Here is a 25,630-nt window from a genome sequence, read left to right on the forward strand (position 1 = left end):
AGGGTCCTTTAAAAGTAGCCTGTAAATGCCCAAGGAGTAATGGGTCCCTGGTTGAAAATTACTGGTATAATTCTTTTCTCTGTTATAACAAATCTTTTTAGTCTTAAAAACTACCAATACTTTGTTTCCACATAGTATCTAACGCAAATACAGACTATTTCACTGATTATTGTATCCGGTAATTGAGTGGCTTCCTTATTAATGTCCACTTATTAGCACAGTAAGGAACATAACTTCAAAACGCTTTTGATAACGACTGCCAGTGCATAAACATATCGGTAGCATAAAACCAGCCATAAATAAAGCCAAGAAAGTCTTATCTGGCTCATAAGTATAACAAACCAAGATGCCTCACTTGATTACTTAAGTCCAGTTGACAGTGGTCACTTCACGATCGAATTTGCCATTACAAGATCTCTTTCTTGAATTCATCTATAAAGGACTACCAATTGCTTTTTGAGGAGCAAATAGGACATTCAAACTTGAACTTAATGGAAATAAAAGACATGGAAGCTGGAGTTCAGGCTCAGGTCAACATATATTAACAATCAGAACATCAAAAGAAATTGGAGAAATTAAATCTATAATGACTTTCAATTAGCAAACCAATTATGAAATGAGAACAGCTTGCCAAAAAAAAAAAAAGATAGCAACTATACTGCATTTTGAAAATTTTAGATTTTACAATTTTACTATTGTACTTTCTTCTTGTGAAGAAAAAAAATTCCATAGACTGCAAAAAGACAGCAGGACTTAGTTTTTATTTTTCCAATTGTCATAAATATCAAACAGAATCCTTTTTCTCCTAAAACAGGAATTATTCCTACGTGGAAGAGAACACATTTTAAAATTTATGGTGCACTAATATTTGAGCAGTTTTACTTCTGAATCAAAACTTTGCTGTTTGGAGCTGTGCATTCCTTTGCTTCATTTAAAAATCACTTTGTCTCTCTAGCATGAATTACTTTTCTTTCTCTCCTATAGGTGGAATGCAGGCTGGTAGCAAAAAATTCATCTATTCAACAGTAGCAGAATTTGTCAAAGCTTGATCTATGGCTTACTCTCCCTCTAAAAAACATTGGTTCATAGAAAGTTGATGGGGTTTTTCATTTACCGAGGCACGGCTATATTTAATAACAGCATTCCAACATGTGTTATTGATTTCTGTATTGTAACAATCCTTACAATTCAGTCTGTCACATGGATATAATATAAGTTTACCAACTTTGCTGTGACAGTTTATGGAGCCCAGGCCTGGACACATTTCTCACAACAGCAAGGCCATGTACATGCATAGATAAAGCAAATGAACATAAGGGGGACATTCTATGTGGTTCTATATTACTCAAATCTGAGAAATATTTAAAAACCAAAAGAATATATTTACTGAGCAAATGTACTTATTTAAATCACATTTCATTTGATTTGCATTTATACTAGGAATATAAATTTAAATTCAGATTTACAATTTTAAGGCCAAAATAAATCTGAAATATCTTATTGTCTTCAGTCTGACTCCTCTGGATACACCCATGCAACTGAGAAGAGCATTTGCCCAAGTGAAGACAATTCCCTGCACAGCTCTTATGTGAAAGATTTAAGGGTCACCACTTTGAAGAAATTGAGACTAAGTATGATGAGAGCTCTGGTAACCAAAACTCTGCAGTGAAGGACAGACACTTCTATTATCCATGTAGGGGGAAAGAAAAGGGAAAAAAAAATTAAAAAAACCCACCAAAAACTAAAAACCTACACAGACAAAGCTAGAAAACACACAAAAAAGAATGCAGCAGATTCACTTCAATTCAGAAAGATAAGACACTCTTCCAGGCTGCTCAGCAAAACAGAAAAGAGTTTCTGAAATATCAGCAAAGTAGTAAGGTATGTCACGTAGCCAGAACGTGTCCCCAGCCTCCCAAGGAGAAATAAAACCTGCCAGCCCAGTTTAGTTGGCAGAGGTGGAATTGCACTATAAAATCACTACTGCATCTTCTTAAGGACATACATGTCAGACTCTTATTAATCCTTATCCATCCTCAGCAGCTGTGCAATGCTCACTCAGGTGTCCAGGAGCTGCTTTGGCTTACTCCAAGGCAAAGGGAGACAAGGAGATGCTTTGGCTGGATGGACATCTTTGGAGCACCTTCTGCTTCCTCTCCTGTGAGCACTTCATTCTCATGGGTGGCATTGTTTGTTGTGATCTTATTCCCTCATGAGCACTACAGTAATTTACTGGGCTGTACAGCCAGTACGTAAAACTGGTCTGGTATCAACAGGGACCTAGGAAGTAGGAAAGCAGAGGTGGTTCAAAGCCATCTTCCACCCACCCCATCCTTTCATGGATGCATGAATATGGAATAGTTGTTATAGAAAAAAACCTCAGAATTTTGCAGGTCAGCTCAGCAGAGGTTTCTTGTTCTTGTAAACAATTTTTGAGGCACGTGCTGCATGTGAAGAGCTGTAAAAGCCTCTGCTGTGAATCGATGACTCTCAGGCTTAAAAAGATATACTGTCACAGGATAATCTCTCTTCTTTCTTCTGTTTTTTTCAATACTGTCAAAACAAATGCTTTTCTCGAGAATAATACTTGCAATATTTTGGATTCCCACTTGTTTGACAAATATGAGCAAGTCAAAATTAAAGGGATTTGTCATCACAGAATCAACTCTAGAAAGTAAACGTGAACCACATCCGATAGGAGTGCTTTGTGTGCTGGAGAATTGTTTCCTAGTCGGAGAAAAATTGCTCATTTGAGAATGCTACAGGTGACACATTAGACATAAGCATTCAGATTGGGTACAACACCAGAATCCCTGCTAAGTGTGAAAACATTTTTTGTTGCTTGTAGAAGTTAAGAGGAATCAATATCGAAAAACTTTATTACCATGATTCCCTTTCCTGGTATGATTCAAGGTCCCTCCTCCCCCACTCTGTGAAGCCAATCTCCCAGGCAGTAATGAGCTCCTTGCCTCTCCTGCACGGTGCTGGCAGTGGGGATTTACAGGGTCTGCTTCTTCCACTGCCTTTTTCCCCGGCATATATGTTAAATGCAGAATTATCAGGTTTCACTGTACAGGAGCTGCTTGAAAAAGAGAACAGACTTGATTCAAAATCAAAGTGCAATCCAAGAGTCTAGTCTAATGCATTAAACAACAGTCTCCCATAAGGGAAGATTGCTGGCCTTTCATGACTAATAAATTCATTTAAAAAAAAAAAAGTGCCAAGGAAAATGGATGCATGTGTCTCAGAGTTCAGAAGAAAGTTTAAGCATGAGTGATAACAAGGAAGCAAAGCAGGAACCATAAGCAAGTAGAAAAATAGAGACCTGCACAAGAAATTATGTTGCTGCAAGAGGTCTAAAATATTAAGAGACCTGCCAAATATTTAAAAGTAGTCATTCAGTGCAAAAGCAAGCTGCAAACCAAAAAAAAATGCTTAACCAGACTTGCCTACACAGGGTCATTTTTTAAATGGTATTAAAATAGATGAATCATAACAGAAATGAAAGTCTGTAATTTTAGCAGATGATTACTAACTGCACTAATTAAGTGGCTTTAATTGACTCCATCGAAGTCAAGAGACAATTCATATGTATATTGCTGCAAGACTCAGTAATCATAATTTCTGCAAAGTAACTTTTAAATGAGTTATCCTGCAGCTTTTATTATCTAGATAGCTGTTTTCAATCAGTGATTTGCAGATCCCCAGGGACCATGGGTTACTACTGAGGCACTGAAGGTAACTAGGAAAAGCATGTTTACTGTCAATACACTTCCCCTAGAAGCTCTGAAGGATCCCAAAATTGAGAAAGATAAAAAAGAGAAGGGGTGCAGAGGGAATAAATTTTTTCTGCTTTATTACTTTATTACTGCTTCCTAACTTTCTGAGCACTTTCAAAATATGGGAAGATATGTTCTTGCTTTCCCCCGAAGAATTGCTATTTTCTTGCCCTTCTTAATTAAAGAGAAAGAATATTAAAAAAAATGTTAACACACACAACCAAAACGTTTTAACATGTGCAGCCATCACTTCTAAGAAATAGTTTTTACTCCTTATAAGTTCACCTAATCTTATTATTGAAAGTTGGCAGCTTCAACTAAAGATAAAGTTTTTTAAGATAGTCTGAACCATGCAAGTCTATCAAAAAATAATTTAATCCATGGTATCACTATTCAGCAAAACTTTTAGTAGTTGAAAACACAGTCCTATAGCAGGAAGCATCAGGGCCGCCTGTTTTATTTTTTCTCATTTAGCCCCATAACTCCTTTGTTTAACCTTGAAGACTGACAAGAGCAATTAGTCCCTCTCCTTCCCATGAAATCACTTTATGGATTTGTAGCCTGTTGCTTTATTGTCATTCCTTTCCTCCAAATTGAATATGTTCAGCTTTCCTGCAGTCCAACATTATAAACCTTTCACTCTTTTATTTGCACTCTTCCCAACTCTTTTCTTTATCTTTCTTTTTGAAAATACCATGCTCAAAAGCTTAATGTAGCATTTTAAATGTTACGTTCCCAGTTCAAAATTGAAAGGACTATATTTTTTTCATTTATAGCTAGTGTTTTACAGGTGATCAAAACCTCAAAAAGTGGAGAACTGATCTAAAGATTTATAAAAGCCTTTGTACTAGAGCAACTGCTTTAAGACTATTTTAACTCAAATGTATGAAAAAAGCTGAATTAAAAGCATGTGTATATAAAAGTAGCTCAGTCATTTCTGAATCTTTGAACATTTACCATGACTACCTTAGAACTTTTTAAAACATACTTATTTATATTCATTTCTTGTGCAGTCTCCCCTAAAAAAGAAAAACTTTTTTTTTTTTTTAACCATAGCTATAATTTGTTCTCACTTACTTTTTTAATACCTTTACTCCATTTTTCTTTTCCTGAAGATATCCAAGAAAACAGTTCATAGCCGAGGTCCTATGATAGGTTTCATTTGCCCTCTCCTAAATAAATTGAGGAAATAACTTAATCTGAAGTCTACTTTTCCACCCCTGGAGAATGCTCTCCTGTTCAACTCCACAATGTTCTTTCTCCTTAATCATTTTTTCTGCGGGGAAAAACAAACTCATGAAATTACGGTCACATCATTTTTAGCTTAAAGGTCAGCATCTCTTTTGGGTTTTTTCCTTCAGATATGGCAGTAAAATTTACATGGGTCAAGATTGACAACGCTGACAATATTTTCTCATTTTTATTTACTGGTTCTGTGAAGTGAAGGTAATAGTTACAGAGTCAGCTCTGAGCTTGGCAATGTAGTTGCTGTTTTGAAAGAAATAAATAAACGAAAGCACTGTCCACATTTGAAATCAAGCTTTCAGGGGTGATGTGTCTGTACCACAAGCGTGAAGCTTTGCACCCTTCTCTCTCCTTACCTTATTTCTGCCCAACTCAGCCTGGGTGAGCAGTGCAGAGGCAACAGAGCAGCAGGTGATGCTTTCTTCAGCACAAGGAACCACACAGAAAAAAAAAAATACTAAAACTACAGGGACTAACAGTGCAGCACAAAACTGAAACAAGATAGAGACAGCCAGGAAAAACTACTGAAGCAATGAAGACTTGCAACAACTGCGAGAAGGAATAAATCAACATAGGCAACATGTAGATATCTGTTTGAATTCTGCCAGCCCCATGGAAATTAATATAAAGTGACACTGCAAGCAGTAACACTGTAGTTTAAAACAAGACAAGGAAAGAGAGCAGCCCTTGTGCAGCACAGAACCTGGGGTAGGGAGAGGCTCCCCTGCCAGGCAATGAGGACAGCAGCCCTGCTCCCAGCACCAAAGCAGACAAACAGAAGCAGCAAAACCTTTTTAGCCCCTCCATCAGCACCAGCTGCTCCCACTTTTATTTTGCAAAATGTGACACAGCCCCTTCTGCTGGCAGTGCGAGAGGCATGCCTGCTGCGTGGCTAGCGGGAAGGTACACAACCTCTTTGCGAATGTATATAATCCAGGCATGGGAATTGCGAGCCTCCTTCACACCACTTAAACATGAGCAAAACAATGCTAATACATGTATCCCTCCCATGCTACACCTACCCCTGTCTGCAACCTCTCTCTAGTCCAGCTAGTAGAGTGCCAAGTGGTTAGACAGCCTCGGGTAGACATTTTTTCCCAGGACCTGTTGGAGGAGAGATAAATAGATACTGAAAGAGTAAAAAAAAAAAAAAAAAAATCACATTTAGAAGTTGCAACTTGCAGAAATGCCTGTGGGTTTCACCTGTTTCTGTACATTACCCCAGTTCCTATGGGGAGCACAGCCGAATGACCACCATCACCACACTGGCAGCGTAAGAACAGCCAGATAAGCCCCTCCAGGTCTTCCACAGCTGCGTGTAGGGATGAGGGTTCAGGTGATGGCATTTAAGTAAATCTATTGCCAGATAAACTCTCCTTGAGCAGCTACTAATATGGATATAGCCATGACAGGGAAAGATAAGGTTGAGCTAAGTCCATAATATGTAGTCTCATGTCAAATAAAAACAAAACCAGGAACACGGTATATATCAAAATACCCTCCTAAAGCAAAGGGGTAAAGATTTTACACAGCATGGGAACACTTTATGCTCTTATAAACCTGATTATCAATGAGGACCTACAGGCTGGAGGCTGTGAAAGGCTACCAGGACCTGCTGGGCTCTGTCCAGAGCTACCATATGTGATTTATCATATCTGGGAAAGAAAACATGTTGTTGCAGAAACCCAACAATGAGGCAATATTTGTGGTAGCTCCACTTGCCTGGTAAACTAAGATGTTGTATGCCCCATAATACACCTTCCAGCTCCTTCTACAAGATATTCTTGGAGAAATATTAAAGCTGCCGCATGCCTGAAAAAGTCATTGATTTAAGATCAGAAATAACTGACAGGAGTTTCTTCCCTTCATCCTGAGAGACTCAGACTGGGGTTTCAGCAACACATCCAGCTCCAAGCAACACTGGCAGTTGACCTACACACCACTTCCCCCAGACACTTCTTTATAGCCAAGAATTAAGGTTTGCAGAGTTCCAAAGAAAAACCACTTTTACTTCCCTAATCAAACACAAGACCACTAGACCTGAGAATTGTACATGCCCCCTTCACCAGGCAGCTACAGAAGGGTCCCACCCGTTCAAGGACGTGAATAACTTCAATAAGTTGGACTGCTCAGCACAACCCTGTGTGCAGCTCACATGCCTCTGAAGTCAATAAGAACGATTTCCTCTAATAGGTTTTGAACGTGGCTGGAGCACAGCACCAGGCTGCCATGGTCAGAATATGGGGTACGCATCCATAGAACATTTTTAGCACCTATAAAATAAGAAAACAATGCAGAATGCATGCATTTCCCTAACTGCAGCAAAAAGAACACAAAAATATTAATCCAATTATGTGAAAAACACTAATTATTACTAATTTCTCTTTTGTCCTTGATTCATTCTCTCAGCAAGAAGCTCCATTGCTCTCTACCATCCGTATGTCCATACATGCTTGTACGCAGAGATACGTACGTACAAACACACATGCACTTTTTTATTTCTGCACCACAGACCAATGTTACTTCTCTGCCTCTTCAATAACCAGATGACAAAGAAGGAAATATGCCTTTGCAAATGCACTGTATTCTGGCTCATCGCTCTCTGCTATTTTTCAGCTGGATGTCACTTCAGATTACCAAGTGCTGTCCAAAGTGCAACACAAGCCCCACAGACCAATTTCTGTACTTATTTAATACTTCTACATTCACTGACACTGTGTGAGATATAAATAAGCACAGATATTGCCCTAATATGTTTAGGGTAATATAAATCTGAAAAAATAATCATTCTTCTGCACGAGTAATCAAATCACATTCTGAGCTAAAATAAACCTTTAGGGAAAAATACTTAAAGACTGGAGGATGAGCTAAGTATGTAAAATTTAGCTAAGTAATGAGTAAATACATACATGAACTACATATAAATATTTGATGAATGAGCTGAAGTAGGAAAAAATTATGTAGGGTAACCTAAGGAGGTATAGCTTGAAACAATGTGAAGAAATCTCCTTGACATTAAGACATATTAGATTGTGGAATAGTTTCTTAAAGGAAGAAGTATCAACCCTATAATTTACATAACAAGTGTGGTGGGTTGACCTTGGCTGGATGCTATGTGCACCAAGCTGCTCTATCACTCCCCTCCTCAGCAGGACGGGGTGGAGGGAGAAAATAAGATGGAAAAAAAAACTTATTTGTCAAGATAAGGCAGGTTAACAAAAGCAAAGGCAAAGGCCACACGTGGAAGCAAAAGGAAAACAAAGATTTTATTCTCTACTTCCAATCAGCAGGCGATGTCCAGCCACTTCCCGGGAAGCAGGGCTTCAGTACATGTGGTGGTTGCTCTGGAAGACAAAAGTCATAAATAACGAATGCCCTCCTTTCTCTTAGCTTTTATTGCTTAGTGGACATCATATGGTATGGAATATCCCTTTGGTCAGTCTGGGTCAGCTGTCCTGGCTATGTCCCCTCCCAAGATCTTGCCTACCCCCAGACTACTGGTGAGGGGGCAATGTTGGAGAGCCAACTTTGATGCTGTGCAAGCACTGCTCAGCAGTAGACAAAACACTGGTGTGTCATCAACACCTTTCTAACTACCAATACAAAGCACTGCTCTATGAGGACTGCTATGGGGAAAATGAACTCCATCTCAGCCAGACCCAATACAACAAGATATGATTGGAGAAAACACCAGAAGACTACAACATGCAGCAAATATTCCAGGATTTGAGGGGACAATCTAGAAGACAAATGGTGGCAAGAGTCCTATCTCTACTTTCAGCTCACATTTTTTAAGCTCTTACCAAATGAGCATGAGACAGAGCTTTTCTACCATGGAGACCAAAGGGGATATCCAGGAGGTGCAGAGGACCCTGCCATCAGTAGTCAATGGGACACCAAGCTTTGCTGGAGGTGCACAGAGACTGCTTGGCATAAGTGCATGGATACACAACAAGGGAGAACACTTAAGGACCACCGGTGAGGTCACGCTTTGAGGCTGGACCACAGGTCTCCAGAGGTCCTCTCCAACCACCATTAATATGGCTTTGCAATTCACTTAGAGGAATCAACATTTAGAGTATGTGCTCTACAGCTCTCTTTCCACATCGGTGATATTTATAAAGGATAACCTGCTTAAACAAGCCATGCAAAGTTGTCTGCTCCTTCTCATCTTTGTGTCTTTTCGCGTTTTCCTCAGCAGTAGAAGATGCCATTCAGGTTCAGGTCTAGTTAAGCTGATTTCACCAGTATAGAAAGTTCACTGCTTCAACAATAATGGCCCTAGTCTGTGAATATATTTCTTTAACCAGAAAATGTCTACTGAACTAAAAAAGGGTTTTTACATACCCATCACACAGCAGTGAACAGCAAGTATTGTCTAAGACCTTCGTTGTTCTTTCTGTGCGATACATGGCTTACCATGAGGGGCTCACGTGATTTTTCATCTCCTTAAGTGGGTAGCCTATGTTGACAAAGAGCAGATTCATAACTGAAGTGGGAGCTAGTACTTGTCCTGGGCTAACATCCATGTTTTCCCCAATTGCAAAAATTGATGCGATGTATCTTTTTTACCTTTTAGAATTGTCTACAAGTCCATATTATCAAATATATATAAATAAATAGATGTTATGCTTACATATAAAATACAAAATATGTATATGTATATTCATGTATATATCACGTGCAGAGGAGAGGGTTCTCAAGCCAAGCTTACCGATATTCAAATTACAGCAGACCTTTTTCTTATCATATGAACAAGAATATTTCGAAGCAAATTTGCATTTCGTAGCTAGGGGCATCATTTGCAGGTGACTGAACAATCAATTAAAATAGCTTGAGTAAGTTTTTCTGTAGGTTTTTCCATATAACCAGGTCATTGCTGCTTAATCACATGGTTACGGGCATTTTAGACATTACTAAGACAAAGGTTTCCTAAAGATTTCCAGTACTGTCTTATGGATTTACATTTTCTTTTCCCCAAGCTGATGGAGGACTGACCACGCAGCTTTCAACACATTGTGACATTGGTCAGTCTTAGCAGTATTATAGATCTATACTGCTATAAGAATTTTTCTGCCTCACTAATTAAAACTTACAAATTCAGTACAGACCACATAGCCATCACCAAATGCATCAATGGCTGCTCCACAGCCTTAGATCTTTGAGTCTTTGGACTGTGAATGAGGTGAACGACACGTTGGCACAACTGAACTGAATTCAGGATCAGTAGTTTGAAGAGGTATAGGATAGTCCTGTTTACCTTGCGCTTTTTCAAAAAACAATAAATTCTTAGTCTACATGTTGTTTATAGCCAGCTTGCTGTGGTTATTTGCAACTTCTCTGTGCTGCTCAGTTACATATTTTGATCAGCTCCAGCCTTGTATTTCAGTTCCAAGTTTCTGTTCAGTGTGAGCACGTTCAAATAGGTAATGAACTCCATAACCATGATTACCATAGATCTTTATTTCTATTAGTGATTGATAATTGGGTTTTTTTAGGATAAATATTTTGAGATGTCTGAACAAATACACTTATGCATAACAGGGTTCAGCACTTCTATGATTAAGCTGCCTTTTTTTTTTTTTTTTAAGGTTAGCTGTTCAATCATGGAAAAACAACAATTTTGTCACTGATGGCGAGTCAATCATCCTACAAAATGCATAGTTAATGTTTGGGTTTTTTTCATAAACTGTTCATCAAACACTTGTGAATAATGAATGCATAATTTAGGATCAGAAATGATATGTAAATCTAGGGCTCAATTCATCCAATAATTTATTTATCAAGAACAATTTGAGTAGTACTATCTAAAAGCATCAAATTAGTTCTCTATTAATAGCCAATTTAACTTTTTGACTTTGTGCATAAGTGTATGCAAAACATGGGCATGCGCACGCAGCCCTACCCTAATGCTGCTGCTGAGCTAGACTGTGCCTTGTGCCCACCTTCACAAGCCTCAGGAAAAGCAAAGGGTTCCCAGCTTCCCTCATCTTTCCCTTCCAAAATTGTCCAAAAATAGGAATGTTACAGCTAGTGGAAGTGAAATGGCATACTTTGCATACCCCTTATGACTTTGTTCAGTATGCATATGGTTTTCTTGACTTAAGATACAATCTATCAGAGTGTCTTCATACCACTACCTCCAGTATTGCTCCAGTGTAGCTAAGGTTCAGTTATCATTTCCATTATAAATATTTGCAGTGGGTTGGAATAATGTGTTGTAGAACATACCAAGCTGTCTGCTTGGATGCGTTGGATTTTTCCTCCATCCAATTGATTTAAATCATAAGATGTTTTTGTAGAGAGGCCAAAAAATAAAACTGCATCTTTCTCAACAGTTTTTCCTTTAAAAAAAAAAATAGTTATACTTCAGAAGAACAAACAAAAAACTTTTGCACATAAATTATTATTTGGCAGTTCTCACAAAAGCAATACAGAAGCAAATACTGGCTACATAAGTTTTATCAGCAAAATACTTCAGGTTTTGGATAGGGTGATAGAAAAGTATCTCACAATGGATAAAAATGTGAAATTACCAAAGTCATCATAAGGTAACTTTTCTAGAAATGTAAGGCTATGCAATCTACTTTCTAAATGAGACCGACCAATCTCAAAGAGAATATATTTCACAGACAATAAAAAAGACCAAGTAATTCAAGCTCAAAATACTACAGTTTAGGTCTTTAACGTGCAAACCTTTACTTAATCCTTTGAAGTCAATTCAGCTGCCTGTATATTTAGGGATAAGTCACACAAAAGAAGGATTTCTTTCTTACTTAAGAATGCTCAGGAACAGGGATAGAGTGAAACCACAAATTTCACATTTGGGTTTTCTATCTAAACAGCCGGAGTTTGTTCAGCTGATTCCAGGAAACTTGTCAGACTTCCGGATTTTGTAATGTAGATGCTCTGCACTGCTTTAATAATTTCAATTTAATAATTAAAGTCTTATCCTTGCATTTACAAAATATAAGCAATTAAAGCCACATGATTTAGTTATGTCATATATTGCACATGTAAAGCGATTAAGTGAATCGCTGGTCACTTAGATATACAATAACATGTCTAAAAGTATTCCCTTCACAGTTCGTAAGAAAAAGTTGGAATTGAGAATATTTTTACAAATCAAAAATCTTGGTTAAAAATGTCAGTCTATATCAACTGAAATACTTTATCCAGCATTTAACAAGTTTGAGTAAGATTTGTATGTCTGTTGGGTCATATTTGAAACCAATATTAATTTCGAACCAGAAAAATCAGATTACAGTTCTTTGCAGAATGTCAGAGTATCACTCTTTTGCAACTGTGCTGCCAAAAAAAAGGAGAAAAAAAACATAAAGAAATTGCCAAAGCAGACTCTTTTGTGCAAAGAGTCCATAGATTTGAATTTTTTTTAATTAAAGAAGGAGTGACTATTTGACATGTTTCACCTAAGTACATTATATTACTTATAAAGACTCCACAAAGTGCCTGATAGTCCCCTCAGCCCTGTCTGTTGTGAAGCCGTCTCAGGTACCCAGCTCAAAGAAATCGTCACCTCTCCGCGTTATATGACCTATGTTCAAAGCACAATATGTAGCTACATGAAGTAAGAATTAATAGTGCTACAAGCTGTTATAGGCAACATTCCCTCAGTTTTTCTTTGGGTGGAGGAAGGAAGAAAGAAATCTTTGGAGTTAAAGTTGCTGTAATTAATTTTCTGTGTGTGCACTTTACTCATACAGTCAATTTGTCATTGAAGAGTATAATTTACTCTTCTCTCCACAGACTTTTGAACAGCAAAGTAAAAGACTTCAGATATTGCAAAGTGTGCAATACTGATGATAAGGCAGAAAAATCATCACTCCTGCAAACCCTCCCATCACTTTGAGTCCTTTCTTCCAGCTGGGCTCTAAAGGAACTTTCCATCAAAGCCAGAAGAAAACCAGATACAATTTTAAACCTTTAACTGACCTCTTGTTTCCAAAGGGTTATGCCTTAAACCTCTGGGTCCTTCCAGCTTTCTTTTTTCCTGTTAGAACTTCCCTTTCAGGCGTCCTCCATACCCCCGCGTGGCTCAGAGCAGGCTTTCACGTCAGCTATCTCCTGCTCTGCTGGGAGCCCGCACAGACAAGCAGCTCTCTGACCTTGCCTTCAAACACAAAAGACAAAAGGGAAAGGATGAAACCAACTGAAGCAAGAGAGAGAGTTGTACTAGGCAGCAGAGGAGAGAGTGAAAGACCGCAACGATGGAGTATCGGTAGAAATTGCAAGTTACAGCAAAATGCACTGCACAAAAAGCATTTTAACCCTATCTCTGCAACGCAACCCAGAGGAGCTTTTGTCCTTGTCATGTCTTATAATAGATTTCTTATCCTCAAGTAGATGCATTATAAAGCCCAGGCAAAACTGTACTGGAACAAAGAGAAAAGCAACCAAAATCCCAAGTTGCTAGTCTCTTAAGAGGAGCTTTACAAAGTTTGTTTCTCTAAATAAGGAACAAACTGACCTTGAAAGTAGTAGAATCAAGGAAGATTGCTAGAAGTACTACTAGAAAAAGATATCAGTAGAAGTACCTTCATATCTGTTTGGTCTTATTGCATGAACAAGATAACAAATTTTTGAGCCATTCTTTAAGAAACAGAGCTTCTTGGAAACAAGATGAAATACCAATACCAACTACAATATTAAAATTGATACCATATTTAACATAAAAGCACCTCTAGTATATCTCAGAAGACATAGAAAAAAAGATCTTATGAATAAAGGTCTTAATAAAGTTTAATCATAATAAGAGGGTAGGAGAGAAAGGATCAAGAGCAGCTATGGAATATTTGTGGGAATATACACATTGTAGTGTCTTCTAAAAGTGAATCCATTTCTAAGAGCACAGGCTTATGGGCACGTTTAGAAATCACATCTCACATCTGAACACTTGATAATGGTCAAATATGAGCATAATAAGCCAGCTCATAATGATGAGTTCTCTCTGCTTTTGACTGTCTTTTCATTTTACAGCCTGAGTTAAGCACCATTTCTTGGATCTGAATACAGTTTGATGTTTCTCTGCAGAGTTCATTTTCGCAGTTATAATCCAAGTTTTTCATTTGTAACATCAGGCCATTGCTGATTAGGGAATATAACAAAAAATAGGATGTGTGGAGGTGCATTTTAGCTTTCAATTTATTTGTTTACTTTTCATTTCTCAGAAATTTGTCAGGAGAGAAGCCTGTTGAAGGAAAACATGCTTTTCCAGATGTATAGCAGTTTTGAATGGGGTTACTTTGAGTTCTGCGTTTTTTCCCCACCCTTTGAACCACCACAGTCACATTCCAATTTCCAGAGTCACCCTGCCTTATTTTTACCTCATATAACTTGAATTGGAGATACTGCATAGCTCAGTCTCTGTTGAGCATTGCTGGAGGAGCAAGCACTGGCATGGCGAGGAGCCCCGAGAAGGGTCAAAAGGGCTTTGCTTCACTCAGTGCAGCAGAGCTGTGGGCAAAAGCACCCATGGTTAAAAGAGTAAATTTGTCTGGAAGAGCTCACTGGCTGCAGATGTGTGCATAGACATATATGTACATATGCATGCAAGTAAATATATGTCTGTTTTCTACAATCTTGTCTTAAGCATGCAAGTCTTTCATGTTTTTTATTGAACACACAGGTTGGTTAGTTATTGAAAACCCTTTTTAATCAACAAGAGTCTTGATTCAAACTAATGTTTGCACTTAAAATTGAATGTTGTCCATTTAGGGCTTTTATTGAGAAGTAAGAGAGACCATTCAGAGAGAAAATGAGCTTAAGATCAATTAAATAAATTTACCAAAACCAAAAGTGAATGAAGTTGTAGAGCATGTAAATATTCAGTTAAAGTTTTCTAAGCTCCTTGAATGCTGACCTTCGAAATTACATGTAACCATCTGCTCATGAAATCTATATATTTCTCAAGATAGGGAATAGGAGTTCAGAGCATGAATTTCCTAAGGGCTAGACCCTTGGGGGAACCATAACTGGGGAAGCATGACCAATAATTTCCCAGCCTGAAAAATCTCTGGAGTTATCAGCAAAGATAGTGAGGGGAGGCTTTATGATGTGGAGGGCATAGCTGATTAGAAAATTCACTTTAAATGGATGCTAAAACAGGGAGAGAAGGATCTTGGATGGCACTCAAAATTTAAATGGAGCATAAAAAGCTGTTACTTTATTATTTCATGAGGAACTAAAGGAAAGTAATCAACAATACTTGTATACAACTTATTGTAGTAAAGAAAAATAGAGGGACTGCAATTCAGATTTTGGAATCCAGCAGTTTTATGAACTAAAGCAGTAATAAATCCAAAAATAACAAAATGAAATAGAATTTAGGAAGCTATATAAAAACAATTTGAATTAAACAGTGTATTAGTGAACATTTGAACAAATCTATGTATTTTTATATTGCTACTGCTCTCGGTTGGGTATAAACAGCAGGATAAAATAGGAAAGTAAAACTCCTGGAAATCACAATTAACGCATTTTATAATGGCAGTTTACTTTTACAGTATTCATTGCTCAAAGTTGAAATTGTGGTAGCTCTGTAACAACTGTCTCTTTGAAACCTGTTTACTACAAGATGCATTTCCTGAAGGCTTATACCCACTGCCCAGTAAATGTATCACACACGGATGGCCCTGACATTTTATCAAGACATATTGGCTTGTCCCTCTTCTCCAAACACAATGGTGTATATTGCTATCCCTGCTTCAGTAGGGCTGCAGGTTATGTTCAAAGGGGAAATGTCTAATATATTATTGAGATTGTTATTATTTATTACCTATGCAGAAGAGCAGGCAGGATAAAGAGCAGTTAAATGAAAGATCCCTCTTAGAAGAACATATAAGCCAGAGTCCCAGGGTTCCTGAATGTGCTTACCCTTAACCACTGCAAACAGGTCGATGAGTGAGTCTCCATAGAAATGGGGTCCTGACTGCACATTAAAGAGCGAGCAGGGGAAAGAAATGCAGGGAAGGACAACAGCAGAGCAAGAGGGAATTTAAATCTGCTCTAGAGTACTCAATGCTGGCTAACACACAAGATGATTGCAGCTGTTTACTTTAGTTACTGAAGGAAATAGATCATTAAGGAGGTTTTACAGAAAAAAAATATTTTTTTGTTATCAGTGAAAAAAATTGTCAAGCTTACCTTAAATATAAATGTTTTTTCTTTCTATGACATCTACCACAAGAATAAAAAGGCATATGACAACTGTTATTGAACTAAGCTTGGAAACTGCCCTTAGGTAAATGCTGTGTGTGCATCTGACCACACTTCACAGAGATGGACTGGAACAGGAATGGTCAATTGACTTGCCTAGCTTTATAAAAGCAGCCTGTCAAAAGCAAGGAGTGTATCCCAAGTGCACTGTTTCACTCCCATATTTTAATCAGAAAGCTTTCCATCAAGATAAACAGGTAGGTAGATAGGTAGGTATTAGTATGTCTTGCACCTCTAGCAGTGATTTCAGTCTGTGCAGGGAAGGTGTAAGACATCAAACAAAAATCTTCTCTGATGTTGGTAGTAGCAGTCCACACCTAATTTGACATGTGTAATTAGTATCTCAAGGTGCAAGGTAGTGAAGAATCTTAGCTACAACCTTTGTAGCAGAGAACAAAGAGCTGGAGATATGCTTATATTTAGCCTTGATGTACTTTCAGTTTTTAAAGCAAACAGAAGTGTTAAATAAATCGCTATGAAGAGATTTGAAAAAAAAAAAGTGGGAGGCCAACCAGAGCTAGCAACTCTAAGCCAAAGGATTGAAAGAGATAGATGGAGATTTTTTTTTTTTTTTGTACTTTGATTTCTTCTTCCTTGTTCTCTCGCTACTTATTAACCTCTTCCTACCTCCCATTTCACCCATGTTTCCAGAATAGTGCTGTCCATGCACAAGGCTTGGTTTTTCAGCCTGCCTTAACTGGTCTGTCATCTGTCATTCGCTCCTGGGCTGGAGGACAACCTTCTTAGAAGGCAGCTCTGCTCTCTCAGAAAAGGGCTCAACTAGAAGGCTCATGGTTGAGGACATGTCTTACAACTCCATTTTCCAGAAGCATCAATGTTTATTCCTTTTCAATATGATAAGGACCTGTCTTGTCTTGTATGTGGGCTTTACAGCTGTTAACCCTATAAATGACAATGAAAGGAGCAAGCAGAATTGTCTAAATTTCTCCTCCACTTCTTGCTTTTACAGTGTATCACTAGATTTGCTAAAACTAGTGGACAACAGATGTTTATCATACACAAATAGAAAAAGAACCCTACAAAACCCATTGAGAAGCCAACAGTTGTCAGATTAATTTATCTCACATTGCTCAGCCAGACATAGTGCCTTAGAGCAATTCAAGGGACAACGGGATCATAAGTCTGCACTTTTCTTCCAGCAGCCTTTATATTTCATACCTAGGAGGAAATTTGTTGTGTCTTAAGATATAAGAAATAAAACTTTATAAACTTTACATAAGACTTCCACAATTAGTTATCTTCTTTCCAGAAAGGCTTCTTTTCTGTAAGTATTAATAGTGTTTGATTCTCTACTTTCAAACTTCAAGAAAGTAGAAACGGGGGGGGAGGGGAAAAGGTGATGAGATAAGGACAATGAAAATTTAGGCTGAACAACAGGAGAAACTTCTATCTCTTAACAGACAGCTACAATAAACTTTGAAATAACAGATTGATCAAAACACTAGAAATAAGCTATAGAGAACAACTTTTGCCCTGACAGGAAATGAACTTGTAGCCGAGTAGCTTTTATACATCTCTAACTTTTGATTGTACCAACAGAACAAGGAGAGGGTGTGGATATCAAAGAAAATTGCTTTAGGGAATTTAGTCTCACTATTAGCTCTTTGTCCCCAGGGATGTTGTTATGAAATGGAAAAACACCTCCTAGAGCTGCCCTAATAGTAAAACAAAAAAGAAATTCTTATTTGGAAGGAAATGTATGTCAGATGTTTATAAGATAGGAGTAGACAATAACATAAGAAAGTCAGATTTGAGCGGGTAGAAATGTCTCTTGTGTAACTGGAGACCAGCAGGAACCTATGACAAGCAATATATCTTTGTTTAAGGATTAATTGCCACCTTTCAGCAACACAGGGTTTCCATCAGTAGGAAGCTTGAAGAGAGAGATTTCTTGAAAGGGAGCATTATCCTTGTGATGTCCCAGTGGTTTCAGAAAGGTAATTGAGCCTTCTTAAAAGAAAAGGAGCTTCTATAAGTGGCACAGTACTGCCAGTAACAACCTTTTATGCATCAGTAGTTCATTTCTGTTGAAGGATTGTGTCATTAGCATATAGGGATATTTATTATGTACAGAATATCAAAACACGGCAACTTCTAAGAGCTTACCTTGGAAAAAAGAAGCTCAGTTTGTCTGGAGGGGAAAAGCAGCGTTGGCTTATATATTAAAGTGCATACTAAGATAAAATGGTGTTTGGAGAAAGGCAGAAAATCACTGAGGAGATGTTCATGCACCTCTTCTGGGTATTCTATTTTTCCCCCCCTACCTTAGGGCTAGCTTGTACCGCCTGGCGACAGGCCTTTGTAAGGGATGATACAAATTTTCCCAGATTTCCAGTGTGTGCCATACAATAAACAGGCTTACAACACTGAAGCCTTTAGAATAGTCTGGTCCCCTTGAAGGACTACGTCAGCACATCTTTCCCATGTACATATTCCTGGTATGCAGGGGGAGCTGATCCTGAATTGCAGGACAGGAGGAACAAACTCTCATGCAAAAGGGAAAAGCCAACAAAATCTTTCTGCTCATAAGCACGCATATTTTTAAGAAACAGTCCTCCTATTGAGATGATGCAGAAGACAGGCACTTCAAACATAATTTACCTAAGACAAAGCCAGAAACCTTAAAGTTAAAGAAGTAACTGGAGACAAAAATCTAATTTTAGCTCTTCACAGTTAGATGATTTCATTTAAAATATCCCTTTCAGATACACCTCCAAGATTTCTCCTGACTGAGAATTGAAGTCACTCAGGCACCCAGGGAATTTTACATCAGTAAAACAAGTCATGCCTCTCCTGCAAGTTTTATGACTAGAACCAACTCCTTTTCACCTTCTTTTTATTCCTTTCTGCTCCTCCAGCGACCTCAACTCTGTAATCACTTAAGACAGAAGCAAGAGCATGAAGATTATACAGGTCTGAGCTCCACAAACTCCTCCCTGCCACCCCCAGTATTCTTGCTACGGGGATCTCCACTCTTGAGAATATCTTTGGATGAAATCTAAGTGTCAACTGTGTCAACTTCCTAGACCTTGAAAACACAGTATGTGTTGGGTTGAGATTAGTATCTCTCACTTGACTCCCAGGGAAGGCAATTTATACCTCACATCACAACAGATGTGTATTAGATTCATCACTGGTCATGCAAGCTTCCTATAGAAGTACCTTAATTCACTTTCCATATACATTTTTGTTGAAATGAAAGACAAGATAAAAGGCACAGAGCTGTTGTGCAGTTTGGTGACCCAGGTCCCTGTCAAGAGCTAAGAACTGGACCAAGACCACAAACTCATTTCACATAATCAGACGAACAGCAGTCATGTTGCCATAATTTTCATGGCTGCTAAGATCCCTGGCCTTCCGGTGGCATACTGAATTTAATATTCCCTTATCCAGATACATAATAAATTTTTAAGCTCAGAAATTTAATATCTCCCAACACTGCAGTAAATTTCCTGTATTGTGAAGAATGCAAGGATCAAATTTGCAGCTTGTATTCCAGGTGCTCAGCTGTCATTCGGTGGCCCACTTTATTGAGTTTTACATATATTCAAATTGAGCGAAAGTCTGAAACCCAGCGACTTTTAGTATCCTCTTGACTGTAAAGCTGAACTTTTCCATTAACATAATCCTAAAAGGAAATACCATATTTTTAAGGTGATATACAGTTATAAAAATAATAAACTATTAACAGTAAATATTTGTAGCAAGTTAAAATTATGCTCTTAGCAGTGAATAGGTAATTAGTTTATCATTCCACAAAAAGCCAACGTGCAATAAAATTGTGCTCATGCCCCTAGAAGTGAAACAGCTATTAAATTCCTCAGCTTTACTATGCAAAAATATATTCTGGAAACATGCATGAAAGCTGTAGTACAAGTCCTGTGATTCTTCCAAGTATCACATGTCATTTCAAGAAACATTAAGCTATTATCCTCTCATTTTTAGTTCTTACAGGTTTCATCAAAATAGTGACTTGGAGTGAAACAGCAAATAGCAACACAGGTCCTGCAGAAAGAGAGTTTTCAAAAATACATCATGCAAAACAAAAGTGTAAGATATAAATCACTAAAGCTGTTAAATATTGTACCATGTCTTTAGAATATGGAGCAATGAAGCAGTAATTTACAATTAAAATACCACATTTAGCATGCTGTGTATTCAGAAAAACAACTCAATAATATATAGCAATAATAACTCAATAATATAATATCCAATACATTCCTCAGTAATGAATGTTAATGATTAGCCTGTTTATTAATGGCTAAAAATGAAAATGCTATAAACTTTTGCTGTGGTAGTCAGTAATGATGCATTACTCATATTATTTCCCATAAAAAAAAATTAATTGTTATTTTGCATTGTACCTGAAGTCCCCAGAGGTATATTTTTGTCCTCAAATGTATGAGTAGAAATTTCTGGGGGAAAAAAAAAAAACAACACAAACAAAAAAAAAAACCACAAACCTTTACTGTATTCTGAATTCACATACTGCACTGCTTTGTTTTAGAAAGACGTTATTTCCAGAACTGCTCATCACCTATGTGGGAACCAACTGTTCAAAATAGCTCCCTGGTTGCTTCCAGCCTGCTTCTGCTCCCACCTCCGAAACCCTCGCTGTACCCAGGTTGAGGGTGAAATTTTCATAAGGTGTTTTTGAAAAGCATTTTAAAGTGTTTAAATTCTAGTTCCTGTTTTATATCCTCACCACCAGAACACCAAACAGCCCAAAAGAGATTTTATCAATGACTAGCATCTATCCAGTACCATTATATATCACGTAGAGCCTTTGTTTCTGCAGCCATGTACCTGCTGTGTGCAGTAATATTTCTGAAGTTTGGTGTAAAATCTGTGTTTTGGTCTAAGAGGAGCAACTGTTAAGTTTTGTAGCCATTTTCCAGCCCTGTTTCTTAATGTGTACGTTTTCATATCTAGTCTGTCTATATCATGTCTCATTGCCTGCAGGTCTTCCTGCCCACACCCTTACAACTGTGAACACATTGACTTATTTCAATCCAACTGATTGCTAAAAAGCAGAGAGAAGTCCTAAAAAGGATCCTACTGAGGTAAAGACTGGAACTGTGAGAAAATTCACATGAGAATAAGTCCATAAGATTTTTCCACCATGGAATAAAAATTAATTGGGAGGTACAGTTACACTCTGCTTGATATTGAAATCAGTCACAAGAAAGACAGTCTTTCCTAGTCTAGTTTTTGTTTATTGAAGAGTAAGGGATGGGGGGGGGGGGGGGGGCACGAAGGGAAGAGTTTGGATTTATTTTGTCTAAACCTGATGTTTTCGTCTTTGCCAGATTACTAACTTCTCATGTTTTACACCCTTTTAATTTTTTTTTCCTAAATAACGGAGAAGAATTGTCACCTTAAAGTCAACTCCTGAAAGGTGTAGTTGGAATTAAAAGCACAGCTGCAAAACTGACTGAAATATTCTATGGCACAAGTAAGGGATATACTACAGATTTCAAGACACCTTTCGTATATGCTTGTGTCTTTTTAGTAAACATGAACTTCAGTAGAGCCTTCTGTTTAAACCAACAAGGATGATCACCCCTTGGTGAGGGTATGCAGCACAATGAGGGAGGGTGCAGAACCCACTGCTCTTCCCCAGTACCACAAAATGAGGTTCAAAATTGGGCTCTTCAACTTTGGAGCATATTCTTATTTAGGAAAGTAGAATTTGTAATTATGGTGGGTCATTGTGTCCAAGGCAGACCAGCACCTTTCATCCCATTCCTTGTCTATACTAACTCAGAGACTGGCACAGCCAATATCATATTAAAAAGTAGTTTGAATTTTACAGCCTGTGTAGTTTGTTCATTTCTTGAGTTATCCCTGCTTTGAGTTTGCTACAAATCAGCCTGTGCCCTTCATCTGAGGTATATGAAAATTAGACACAAGGCTGCAATGCCACATTTCTTCAAGCTCCTGAGAATTAAAACTTTTTTCTATTATGCTTTTTTCTTACATTTTGTGCAACAGTAAATTTATTTCTTAGGCAGCAACTGAAGGGGAACCTGAAAGCAGCATTTTTGGTCTTTAGACTAATTCATTACATCAAAACCAAAAAGCATAAGCTAGAGCTAACAAGGGAAATACCTGTATTATCAAAAGTACAATTTTTCTACAATAGGAGATTCTATTTACAAAATGCTGAAAATGTAGTAAATCCAAAATTGAATTTAGTACAAAGACATTAAGTTCAATGAAAATCTGCAGTTAAGAGCACTTTTCCCACAACTGTGTTGCCTCTTGAAATCCTATGAAGTGCATAAAGCAATACAAGGATATAAAGAAATACAACCTAAAAGATAAAATCTACTGATAGTCTATGTTACTTTGATCCAAAATGAAATTTGAAGATCTGATTGTAAAAGACAAATGCAGTTAATCGTTTCAACGACTAGAAATTAGACCCTCACCTTTTCTTTCAATCAAAGCTTCTTCCTGCCTCAATCCTCTCCTCTTCTCTGTTCTTTTCTTCCAAAGACAAGATGAAAGAGGTTTTCATAGCTGTCCAGACACTCCCCAGAGCCAGGCCAATCCTCTCGTGTAACAGAGGCCTGGCAGTGCCAAGGCTGGCCAGAACAAAGGAATATCAATATGGGGAAGGTTGTGGTCATGGACGATACAATGCATGAAGGGAATAGCAAGCTCCCAAGAAATCTTATTTGTATGTGTATGTGGGGGAGTCAAAGTGACCTCCCCACCCCTGTGTCAGCTTGCATAGCTATGCCAACCCAGAAACAGAAATTTAGCATTATTATTAACATGAAGGAAACCAAGGGACCCTTTATGTTACGTGGCAGCTCTTCTGCTTTGTTGCAATGTAATAATTTCTTGCCTCTTTCTGAAGAATGGCTCACAATACAGACCAAAGAGAGAAAAATATTTACAATAACTGTCCTAAGACAGCTTTATCCATTTTAATACAAGTCTTTCAGAGCTCAAAACTATGACCATTACTCACACTGTACTCACTTACCTACAAGAGCATTTCCATTGGCTTGCCCACGAGAACAGGAGCACCATGGGCGCACACCACAAGTACAGCAGCTTCGTTTCTCCTGCCAGTAATACCAACACTTTCTTGTCAGCTAGGAATACTGCATCAGCCCTCTCCCTCTGGAAATGTGGTACTGCACTTTTCTTTACCAGAAGTACCCATACTGAAACACCACATTTTCTGAAAGTGTCTGTAATAGAAATCCTTATTTTCATGAGCCTGTTCAAATTTTTCTTTTATAGCCTTACATTTAAATAAAGTCCTTAGATTATTCCACTGCAAGAGTCTCACACTTCTCACTTCATCCCTTGTCTTCCTTCTGACTGCTGCACAGGAAAAAGTATTTGAAATTCAATCTTTAAATTTTTATTTCCACAAACTCCTTTTTTTGCTGAGCATGTCATTCCATTGCTTCCAACTCCGTGCACTATTTCCACAGTTGGCAATATTCATGTTTTTCAATAAGGCCGTGGTTTCTGTACAAACAACCAAGAACAGTTCCAGTGATAATGATGTTTTCCTCATGCCATTTCTCACTCGGGGTGAAGGTGAGCCTGAAAACCAGACGTTTTCGGCAAAAACAAATTCCTAAACTCATGACCTAGCAAAAACTACTACTTGCGTATCTTAGGAGCTGGAGGAACATCCTGCATGATTTATGATAGCAGATACAGAAGAACAAACAGAACATCATATAAGAAAACAGGCTATCATTGATTTAATATTGTTATTTATGAATACCTATACCATATTCATGTGTTTCTCCATCTACTCAAAACAATAGTTCTAATTACTTTAGCTGCTCCATAATTTTTTTATTTTTTTTTTATTCAGGCATGCATTGCAATTCAATCGGGTTTTGTGACTCAAGTAGAGGAGGAAGAAAATAGATAAACAGTCATTTTTTTATGTGTTATTTATACAAATATATTACTCTAACCAGTAGACCCACTGTTTACAGACAATGCCTTATTCTTGCAAGTAAGAATGTAGTCAAAATGCTAGGAAATGTTTGTTTATCTCATCTGCAAGTTAGATCAAAGCATCAGCTGTTTAAAGCAGCTTACTTAGCTCAATGAAACAAATTATATGTACTGTTTCTGCACTGTTCTGATCCATGCTAAAATATGATAGCTTTTTACATGGGAGCATAGAGAGAACACATCTCAGCATAAGAAAAAACACTGCCTTTTAAAGGATTGTAGTAATCTCTTTCTCTGTGCCCAGGGATCAAAAAAGAAAGGATTAAAATACTCTCAGTGCTCCCTTTCACACAGAGAAAAGTACAGAAACATCATTGCAAATGACAGCGAGTCCAACACAAGCCCTTAAGGCACTGTTTTGTGCTTGGCCAATGATTTTTTTCCCCTCATTTTTTTCCAGCACAGTGCTGTCTCTTGCTCAGGCCACTTGTAGGATTTGATTATATTATTTTGGACATTTTAAAGAATGAAAGCAATTCTTGGCAATAATACAGAATTAAACAGCTGTTTTAAAGAGTTTATAATTTCAGGTCTTAATTACGTAGGTTTTAACGCACATAAATAACTTATACTCCTTGTATTTTAAGTCACTGGAAATCACCACATGAGATGAATCTGTAGGTTGCAGGCTTTGAGAAACCATGGCAGATGCACACATCTAAAGTACACATCTAAACAGTGACATTACTGCTAGTGGCAGCCATCCAATGCATTCGGGAGAGTTCACGGATTTGCAGGAACTAAAGCAGAAGTTGGCCTTGAAGTAGAATTTTTTTTCTGACTGTCATCATCTTCCTACAAAATGGCTGTTTCGTGAATCTTTTTGGTGAAAAGCGCACAAGGATACGTGTAAGCAAAAAGGGAGCTGATCATGAAAGAAATTTGTAGAAATAACAACGCATACAATATAAAAGCAATAATAAATATCATTTATGTCTGTCTAGGAAAAAACAACTCCACACCTAGCAGTAGATGTAATCCAGTTACTAAAGAACCCGAGATTAAAGAAGTTTCTCGAGAAAAATAAAAGGTCTCATGTGATAAGCAGTTCTTAATCAAAATTCTCCTGAGTCTTGCGTGATGTAGGAAATGCAAACGTTATTTGTTGATGTTGCCAGAGGACAATCAAAGGTTGTCACTTATTTTCCCCTTCATCCCCATTACAGAAATTGCACCAGTACCCCTAGGTAAAATTTGTCTATCCTGATCTCTTCTGCCAATTGAAGGGGCTTCTGAAACCTGCCTGAGAGGATTAAAAAAAACCCTATCTAATTCAGATGATGTGCTCTTTTACTCAGAAAGGTCCAATTCTTGCCTTGAACACCAACACCACCAAGGAGAAGTGGCCT

General features: G+C 37.8%; 1 long non-coding RNA gene across 1 annotated transcript; it reads right to left on the reverse strand.

The window, feature by feature from the left end:
• Nucleotides 1-7,885: 7,885 nt before the first annotated feature.
• Nucleotides 7,886-22,905, reverse strand: LOC148050780 (uncharacterized). The gene is made up of 5 exons (XR_015700580.1): nucleotides 22,715-22,905; nucleotides 14,369-14,498; nucleotides 12,978-13,155; nucleotides 11,256-11,368; nucleotides 7,886-8,368 (listed from the first exon to the last, which is right to left on the reverse strand). It is a non-coding gene; the product is annotated as an uncharacterized LOC148050780 (long non-coding RNA).
• Between the last annotated feature and the right edge of the window lie 2,725 nt (nucleotides 22,906-25,630).

The sequence above is a fragment of the Nipponia nippon genome, unplaced genomic scaffold (genome assembly GCF_047370975.1).
Source record: "Nipponia nippon isolate SJK-2023a ecotype South Korea unplaced genomic scaffold, ASM4737097v1 scaffold_7, whole genome shotgun sequence".
NCBI classification, from domain to species: Eukaryota; Metazoa; Chordata; class Aves; order Pelecaniformes; family Threskiornithidae; genus Nipponia; species Nipponia nippon.